The sequence below is a fragment of the Sapajus apella genome, unplaced genomic scaffold (genome assembly GCF_009761245.1).
Source record: "Sapajus apella isolate SASKATOON/1434 unplaced genomic scaffold, GSC_monkey_1.0 scaffold2, whole genome shotgun sequence".
Classification (NCBI taxonomy): Eukaryota; Metazoa; Chordata; class Mammalia; order Primates; family Cebidae; genus Sapajus; species Sapajus apella.
The window spans coordinates 78928783-78935035 of NW_022436942.1; positions in this window are offsets into that span (position 1 = coordinate 78928783).

Sequence of the window (6253 nt, forward strand, 5' to 3'; positions counted from 1 at the left end):
CAAAATCAGATTCTATAAGAAGAGAAGCGGCTGGTGTGGTGGCTCACGCCTGTAATCCCAGCACTTTGGGAGGCTAAGATGGGTGGATCACGAGGTCAGGAGTTCAAGACCAGTCTGGTCAGGATGGTGAAACCCTGTTGCTACTAAAAAAAAAATTACAAAAATTAGTCAGGTGTGGTAGTGGGTGCCTATAATCCCAGCCACTGAGGAGGCTGAGGCAGGGAATTCCTTAAACCTGGGAGGCAGAGGTTGCAGTGAGCAGAGATCACGCACTCCAGCCTGGGCGACAGAGCAAGACTCCCTCTCAAAAAAAAAAAAAAAAAAAAATAAAAAAAAAGAAGCAGCATCCAGCAGGGTCTGCATCACTTCTGACTTTCTGGAACTTTCATACTGGTTGGAGAGACAGACATGAGAAAAACACATGATACAGGATTACAAATTGTGATACTGCTGTTAAGGAAAAGTATAGGGACCTTCGGCAGGGTATAGTAAGGAGGCCTGGCCTCCTCTGGGGAGGTCAGAAAAGGCTTTGTCCTGGAGGAAATCACAGTATGTGTGGACAGACAGATATAGATAGGCATAGCTGCCATTGGACGGGCGCCGTGGCTCCCGCCTATAATCCCAGCACTTTGGGAGGGTGAGGCAGGCAGACACTTGAGTTCAGAAGTTCAAGACCAACCTGGCCAATATGGCAAAGCCCCAACTTTACAAAAATAGAAAAATTAGCAGGGCGTGGTGGCACATGCCTGTAGTCCCAGCTACTTGGGAGGCTGAGTCAGGAGAATTGCTTGAACCCAGGAGGTGGAGGTTGCAGTGAGCCGAGATCATGCCACCAGCTGATGGAGTGAGACACTGTCTAAAAAAAGAAAGAAATAGCTGCAGTCCTCTCTGCTGAGTGGGAAGAAGATGTGTAGCTGATAGGCCCAGGATTTGCTTGCTGTGTGACGTAGAGCCAGTCGCATCCCCTCTCTGCACATCAGTTTCCTCATATGTAACATGGGGTGATAAAGGATGGGGTCAGTGCACAGCAAGTGCTCTCAGGGCATTGCCTGGCTTTGCGCTCCCCAGGGACTGCTATTCAGACTGCAGTGGAATCATGCAACTGAAAAGACCCATTGTAATTCGTTTCTATAAGTGAAGTCTTAAAGGAGCCCAAAGGAGAAGTTTGTAGAAGTTGTCCAGAGTCTTGAACAGGCTTGGGGCGTACTTGGGCAGCTGTGTGGGGTGGCCAGTGTAATTCAAGCCACTGGTTTCCAAACCTTCGCATACAGCAGAATTGCTGGAGGATTTGTGAAGCCCAGATCTGGGCCAACCCCACCCCCTTCGCCAGTGATTCTGATCCTGTGTCTGGGGTGCGGTCCATGAATTTACATCTCTCACAAGTTCCCTGAGGATGCTGAGGCTGCCAGTCTGTGGGCAACAACCTGAATAGTGCCGCTGTAAATCCCAGACACAAGGGAGGCAGGTGTGCCTCCAGGAGGCTGGGGGAGCTGCAGGGTTGACGGCTGGAGGGGGGAGGTGGGCAGAGCATCCCCTGCCCCCTGTGCTGCCGCAGAGGGAGGATCCTTATTCTCAGACCTGGCGGGAATGTGGAAGCATCGTGGGCTCCCGCCAGAAGCCCGGGTAATCCTCATGTCCCCGAGGTCAGTGGGGCTGGGAGCTCCAAATTCATTCTCATAATCCAATTCTGAGACTAAGCCCTTGGCTCTGTGCCCTGCTAGGCAGGCCTGCAGCTCTGCCTGCCGCTGTACTAGCTTGGCTCTGCCCAGAGACGCCAGAGCTCCACTGTTTCAGAAACACAATGGGGGTGGAGGGCAATGTGCACGAAGGGGGCTCCGTGGCCATCTCTATCAGCTGGCAGGGTGAGCCCCCAGGAACACCACTCAAGATAGACTTAAGGATAAACTAGGACTCCTTTGTCCCAGCATGTGGCTGCCTAAAACCAAAGATGTGGCAAGCCTGACGGACATGGTGAAACCCCGTCTCTGCTAAAAATACAAAAATTAGTCAGATGTAGTGGTGCATGATGGTAATCCCAGCTATTAGGGAGGCTGAAGCAAGAGAATTGCTTGAATACAGGAGGTGGAGGTTGCAGTGAGCTGAGATCACGCCACTGCACCCCAGCTTGGGTGACACAGTGAGACCCTGTCTCAAAAAATAATAACAATAAAATAAAATCATAGACATGGCAGCAGTTGTGATAGAGGAAATGGAGAATGTAGCCAGGCTACTGGTCAGAGGCCCCTTAATGCTCAGGAGAAGGGGGGCCCAGGGACAGGCCGCCTGTCTCCTCCCATGCTGAAGCTAGGACTCCTCCCCTTCAGCTTGTCTTTTTGATGGTTTGTTCATTTTCAAATTATTTTTGTTTGCTTTTGTTTTGGCTCCCACCAGGAAATGATTTTTGTTGTTGTTTTTGTTTGTTTGTATGTTTGTTTTAGAGACAGGGTCTCACTCTGACACCCAGGCTCACATCCTAGCCCGCTGCAGTCTTGAACTTTTGGGCTCAAGCGACGCTCCTGCCTCAGCCTCCTGTGTAACTAGGACTACAGATGTATACCAGCTGACTTGAAAATTTTTGTGTACAGACAGGGTCTCAATCTGTTGCCCAGGCTGGTCTTGAACTCCTGGCCTCAGGCAATCCTTCCACCTCAGCTTCCCAAAGTGCTATGATTATAGGACTGAGCCACAGTGCCCAGCAAGTTGTCTTATATTTTGAGGTTCCTAGTAAGAATGTTTGAAGAAAGGGCTCTGAGACTTTTCAAGGACTGAGATGCACTTTCCTAGGTAGAAGTTCTTTCTGCAACCTGCACCACTACCTTCCCGGGTGCGGAAGTCTGGGTGTGTCAACTTAGAAAAGCTCTTTGTCTAAGGCTGGGCAAGATGGCTCATACCTGTAATCCCAGCACTTTGGGAGGCCACGGTGGGAGAATCACTTGAGGTCAGGAGCTTGAGACCAGCTTGGTCAACATGGTGAAACTCCATCTCTACTAAAAACACAAACATTAGCCGCATGTGGCGGTGCATGGCTGTAATCCCAGCAACTCCGGAGGCTGTCATTTGAACCTGGGAGGCAGAGGTTGCAGTGAGCCGAGACTGCGCCACTGCACTCCAGCCTCCATGACAGAGTGAGACTTTGTCTCAAAACAAAAACAAAAAAGGAAAGCCCTTTGAAAGCTCTTCTGTTGTGCCTGGATTTGCCTCCTGCTGACTCATAAAGGCCAATTTGTTTGCTCATTCATGCACGCATGCCCTTGATGTTTACTGAGCTCCTCCTACGTGCCAGGCTCCATGCAAGAATCCCTGTCTTCAAGGAGTTCAGACTCTACTAGGGGTAACAGATCAGAAACCAGACAAATGTAATCCAGTGGCTTAAGTGCTACTTAGTAGTAGTACACACTAGGTTAGCCTAAAGCCCTGGAGGTACCTAAAAGTCACCCAATTCAATCTGGTGGGTGGGTGTGGGGAGGAATGGACAGATCTACTAAGACCTCAAGGATCAGCAGTGCTTAGTTACGAGAGGTGGGCAGGTGGGCTGAGCATAGTGGCTCATGCGTAAAATCCCAGCACTTTGGAAGGCTGAGGCGGGCGGATCACTTGAGATCAGGAGTTCGAGACCAGCCTGGCCAACATGGTGAAAACCTCTCTCTATTAAAAACACAAAAACTACCCAGGCATGGTGGTGTGTGCCTGCATTCCCAGCTACTCAGGAGGCTGAGGCACGAGAATAGCTTGAACCTGGGAGGCAGAGGTCGCAGTGAGCCGAGATCATTGCCATTGTACTCCAGCCTGGGTGACGTAGTGAGACTCCATCTCAAAAAAAAAAAAAAAAGATTTAAAAAAAGAAACTCAAGGGAATTATTACTATAAAAGACCGTAAAAGTCAGGAAAGTGGTTGCTTTTAGAGAGAAGGAGGGAAAGGGCTGTGACTGTGAAGGGCACAGAGAGGAGCTTCTGGGGTGTCTGACAAAGTTCTATTTTAATGAGTAAGGTGTATAAGAGTGTTTGCTTCATGGTAATTCACTAAGTTGTACATTTGTTCTGTGTCTTATTTTACAACAAAAAAGTCTAAAAAAAACTATAGGTTCAGGAGCCAGCTATCTGGGTTCCAGTCTGAGCTCTTGCTGCGTCATCTTGGGTAAGTTATAAGACTCTTTAGGTCTCAGTTTCCTCATCTGTGAAAAGGGGATGATGTTATAGGGAGGTGAGAATTCTACCACTGAACCACCAGTGCTTCCTGACCAGGGGGATGAGGCGATACGGTTGTTCTAAAGATGAAACAAATTAGAAGCCCTTGGAATAGTGCCTGGCATGCAGCAAGCATTGCAAATGTTTTTGCTGCCTGGTGTGGCGGCTCATACCTGTAATCCCAGCACTTTGGGAGACCAAGGTGAGAAACTGCTTGAGCCCAGAACTTCGAGACCAGCCTGGGCAACATAGCAAGATCCCATCTCTATTTTTAAAAACTAAAAATTAGCCAGGTATGGTGGCAGGTACCTGTGGTCCCAGCTACTCAGGAGGCTGAGGAAGGGGGATCACTTGAGTCCAGGAAGCCGAGGCTGCAGTGAGCATGTTCATGCCGCTGCACTCCAACCTGGACAATGGAACGAGACCGTATCTCAAAACAAAAAATAAAATAAAAGTGCTCGCTGTCGTTCTTGTCCACGTTGTTATTCTCCAGTTGCCTACCACTCTCTCCCGTGTGTCCTCACGCCTCAGTGATTCCTTCTCAAGGAAAGGGAAGGGAAAGTTGAGCATGGCATTCTTTAATGGCTATGGCAGAACCTCTCATTGACAGTGATAAGACAATCACAAGTTAAATCTGGGATTTGGCTCTAGGCCAGGGAGGGGCTGTCTGTACCCCGTGTTCCTGCAAGGCGGCCCTGAGTCTGCTGTGCCTGTGTCGGGGAGTGCAGGCTGGGGTATCCCGTCATCCCCTGGAGGTCCCTGCTGCCTGCTGTTGCACTCCAGCCGATGGTTGTTTTTCCTACAGAGGGAACAGGGGTCTGAGTATCATGATTGAGGAATGAGCTTTGGCATTAAGAAGAGCACGTTTTTCGGCAGTGCGTGGGTTAAGGCTGAGGTGGGTGGATCACCTGAGGTCAGGAGTTCAAGACCAGCCTGGCCAAGATGGTGAAACCCTGTCTCTACTAAAAATATAACAAAAATTAGCCGGGTGTGGTGGTATGCACCTGTAGTCCCAGCTATGCGGGAGGCTGAGGCAGGGGAATGGCTTGAGCCTGGGAGGCTGAGGTTACAGTGAGCGGAGATTGTTCCACTGCACTCCAGCCTGGGCGACAACAGTGAACTTCTGTTTCAAAAAAACAAAAAACAAACAAGAAAAAATGAAAAGGAAAAAAAAACAATAAAAAAACCAAGCACCAGGTTTCTGAACCCAGAGCTGTCACTTCAGGGAATCAAGGGACATAACGTGTATAGGAGGCGTGTGTTAAGGGAGTCCCTATTTCCTTTTTTACTTTTAGTTTTTTTAAATATCAAGTTTTTTCTGTTTTTGTTTTTTGAGGCAAAGTCTTGCACTGTCACTCCTGCTGAAGTACAGTGGCAAGATCTCAGCTCACTGCAGCCTCTGGTTCCTGGGTTAAGTGATTCTCCTGCCTCTGCCTCCCAAGGAGCTGGGATTGCAGGTGTGCACTGCCACACCTGGCTAATTTTTGTATTCTTACTAGAGACAGGGTTTTGCCCTATTGGCCAGGCTGGACTCAAACTCCTCACCTCAAGTGATCCGCCAGCCTCGGCCTCCCAAAGTGTTGGGATTACAGGTGCAATCCACTGCGCGCTTGTTATTATCTATTATAAATGATAATCATTGCATCTACCCTGTGTGGTGGATGTGAAGAAACAGCCCTTGCATAATGCATAGTGGAGGGCCCGGCTTGGGGCCCTCACACGTGCTGTTTCCTCTGCCTGGAGTGCTTTGCCCTGCACTGTTTGAATAGCTAGATCCTTCTCATTTCTGAGGTTGAACTAAAATGTCTTTTTCTTGACTTACCTACTGAAGGAAGGAAAGAAGTCACAGCCACAGCTCATTTGTGTTATTCAGAGCACATCTGAAATCTCTGGCCTGACATATTTCTTATACGACAATACGTTTGTAACTGCTTATCGTCGAAGGCTCCCTCCCCCTTACTAGAATGTAAGCTCCATGTTGGCGGAAACCGTTTCTACCTTGTCCACCACAGTATCTTCAACATCAGGTAGGCACTTAGTAATGATTTATTGTATGGGGTAGGCACAT